This window comes from Lynx canadensis, chromosome E2, assembly GCF_007474595.2.
Source record: "Lynx canadensis isolate LIC74 chromosome E2, mLynCan4.pri.v2, whole genome shotgun sequence".
Lineage (NCBI taxonomy): Eukaryota > Metazoa > Chordata > Mammalia > Carnivora > Felidae > Lynx > Lynx canadensis.
Genome location: NC_044317.1, coordinates 48332004 through 48335665, shown reverse-complemented (window position 1 = coordinate 48335665; position 3662 = coordinate 48332004).

Sequence of the window (3662 nt, the reverse complement as noted above, 5' to 3'; positions counted from 1 at the left end):
AATGAAAGAGGAACTCAGAGCAAGTCAGGGCGGAAAGGAGAGAACACAGAACTGTGGGTGTAGATTTTCAGTCACGAAATGAACTCATGCTGGAGACGTGTTGTGCAACACTGAAAATCTATATACCGCCATTGACCTATCCACTGGTTAATGGTTAATGGTAGTAAATTTAATATTATGTGTTTTTTTCTATAATAGTTAACAATGTCTTTTTTAAAGGACAAATTGGGGTGAAGAACCCAGGGGCCCTTGAGACCTTCCTGACTTCAAAGAAAAAGCTCGGGGTGTGACAAGTACACAGGGTTGGTGGTGAGCTTTGTTTCCTGTTCCCCGTCAGCCTGTTTCCGCCCCAGATGGTTGCTCATGGGGTCTCTGAGCCCCTCAAGAGTCCACAGTGGGGAGGATGCTCAAAGCTCCAATGATTATCCAGAGTTGAGGGGCGAAGGTGGGAGGGGAAGGGCCGGGCAGGGAAGGAAGGAGCGGTAGAGGACATAGCAGTATGGAAGAGGGAACAGATCAAAAGATTCAAGAGAGCTGAGGAGTCTAAGATGTGCCTCCAAAATAAAAAAGGAAAGAGAGAAGAACAAAATGGTGACAGCCTTGCTCAGTACAGGGAACATGAGACTCTTCATCTCAGGGTCATGAGTTCAAGCCCCATGTAGAGCCACTTAAAAAATTAACATAAAAAAAATTTAATTACCAAATAAAAAAGGAAAAATGAGGGCTGGGGATGAGGAGGCAGACACCAGAGTTGAGCAGGTTGGGAACCTTCTAACTCAGGTTCTCTCTGTGTCTGTTGAAGTTCCCCCTTATATTTAAGAAATCCTTTGCCTTTCCTGAAGATATTCAGCTGAATTAGCGCCCTCAAGGTGAAGCATGTGGTCTGCAGCAGCACAAGAGAGAGGAGTCTCCCACGGCATTAAGAGATGGTTAAGGCTAAGAGAACATTTTCTTTTAAATATGAAGTTTATTGTCAAATTGGTTTCCATACAACACCCAGTGCTCCTCCCAACAGGTGCCCTCCTCAATGCTCATCACCCACCCTCCCCCCTCCCTCTAACCCCCCCATCAACCCTCAGTTTATTATCAGTTTTTATTTTTTTTTTATTTTTTAATTTTTGTATATGAAATCTATTGTCAAATTGGTTTCCATACAACACCCAGTGCTCATCCCAACAGGTGCCCTCCTCAATGCCCATCACCCAGCCTCCCTTCCCTCCCACCCCCCCCATCAACCCTCAGTTTGTTCTCAGTTTTTAAGAGTCTCTTATGCTTTCGCTCTCTCCCTCTCTAACCTCTTTTTTTTTTTCTTCCCCTCCCCTAAGAGAACATTTTTCAAAGCGAACAGAAAATGCCTCTTGATGACTTTCCTTCCACTCACAACCCCAGGATAGGGCATCGAGGGCCCCCCACCCCTCAGAGCAGGTGAGAACTTCAAATCACAGGAAATGGTTCCAGAGCAACTGATCTTGGAAAATCACCCATCCTTACCCCAGAGAGCCAGATGGTGCTCTTGGGACTGCCATCATTCTGGATTCAAGCTACCTTAGGGAATCACATTAAGACACTGGATTTCTTCTCCATTTTTGACCCTCACGCAGCCCTGGGCTGTGGGACCCACACTGGGCTCAGTAGCCCTGAGCTTGTTAAACTGACCTTCCCTTTATCTAGGAGTCTTTGCAGCTTGGGTCCACAAAGCCCCAGCATCCCTGCCTGCTGGTGGGCTGAGACACCTGCCAAGTACACATGGGCAGAGATGCAGGGATGTGATGAATCTGAAGTCCCAGAGGAAGGACCCTGGCTCAGGACAGACCACGGAGGGGACAGGGTGTGAGGGGAACAACCACCCAGTGGGAACATCTCTCCTGAGGCTCCCCTGGGGATGGGCAGCCTGCATTGTTCTGGCTCTTTTGCCTCATCATCAAAAGAAAGCATTTAAACATCAGCCTCTCATGGGGCGCCTGGGTGGCTCAGTCGGTTAAGTGTCTGACTTCGGCTCAGGTCATGATCTTGGGGTTTGTGAGTTCGAGCCCCACGTCAGACTCTGTGCTGTCAGCTCGGAGCCTGGAGCCTGCTTCAGATTCTGTGTCTCCTTCTCTCTCTGCCCCTCCCCACTTGTGCTCTGTCTCTCTCTGTCTCTCAAAAATAAATAAACGTAAAAAAAAAAAAAAAAAGATGGAAGGGCCAGATCCTGATGGTGTTTTCAGTCTCTTGGAGCAACTGCTCCAATATTGTCTGCTCTTTGACGTGTGGCTATAACAGGAGGGTGCTACATCATCTTGAGTGTGAAAAGTCTTTACAGCTTCTCTAATTTGAGCACAATTGACTTCTTACACAGTTTCTCAATCTGAGTGGTTTCACCTCAAACCAACTTGTGGTGGAAAAAGTATGTCCTAAAAGGGCAATGGGTTAATGTTTGAAATTAATTAGTTAATGGTAAAGCAGCTAAGAATATAAAGTAGAGACAGGGCCATCTCTCCAATAAGTGGAGTTAGGAAAACTGGACGGCCACATCCAGAAGAATGAAACTAGACCACTAGCTGCACCATAGACAAACATTCACTCAAATCAGATTACAATCTTGAATGTAAGACCTCAAACCACAAAACCAGTAGAAAAGAAACACAGGCAGGGGCACCTGGGTGGCTCAGTCGGTTGAGTGTCCAGCTCTTGTTTTCATCTGAGTCATGATCCCGCAGTTTTGTAGGTTCCCTCCCTGGGTGGAGCTCTGTGCTGGCAGCATGGAGCCTGCTGGGGATTCTCTCTCTCCCCACTCTCTGCCCCTTCCCCACTTGCACTATCTCTGTCTCTCTCAAATAAATAAATAAACTTAAAAAAATAAGAAGAAAGAAAAAAACAAAGGCAGTAAGCTCCTTGACGTCAGACTTGGTGATAAGTTTTTGGACTTCACACCAAAAGCATCAACAGTTAGAGGATAAATAAACAAGTGTGGGGGGTGCAGAGTGGCTCAGTTGGGTAAGCATCCAACTCTTGATTTTGGCTCAGGTCATGATCTCACAGTTCATGGGATCGAGCCCCTCATCAGGCTCTGCACTGATGGTGCAGAGCCTGCTTGGGATTCTCTCCTCCCTCTCTCTCTGCTCCTCCCTCATTCTCTCTCTCTCTCTTTCAAAATAAAAATATATAAACATTAAAAAAAGAAAAAATAAGCAAGTTCAACGGCAACAAACTAAAAACTTCTGCAAAGCACGGGCACCTGGGTGGCTCAGTCAGCAAAGTGTCCAACTCTTGATCACAGCTCAGGTCAGGTCTTGATCTCTGGGTCATGAGTTTGAGCCTCTGTTGGGCTCTGGATGTGAAACCTACTTCAAAAACATTAAAATAAATAAATAAAAAGCTTCTGCAAAAAAAAAGAAACAACAAAATGAAAAGGCGACCTACCAAATGGGAGAAAATATTTGCAAATCATATGTCTCATAAGCAATTAACCCCCCAAATGATCTTATTCATATGGGCAGAGCAGCTGAATAGGCATTTTCTCAAAGGAGACATACAGCTAGCCAACAGGTACATTAAAAGGTGCTCAACATCATTAGTCATCAGGAAACCGAACCAAAACCCCAATAAAATCACCCCACAGTTAGAGTGGCCAGTATCTAAAGACAAGAGAGAGCAAGTGATATGGAGAATGTGGAGGAAAA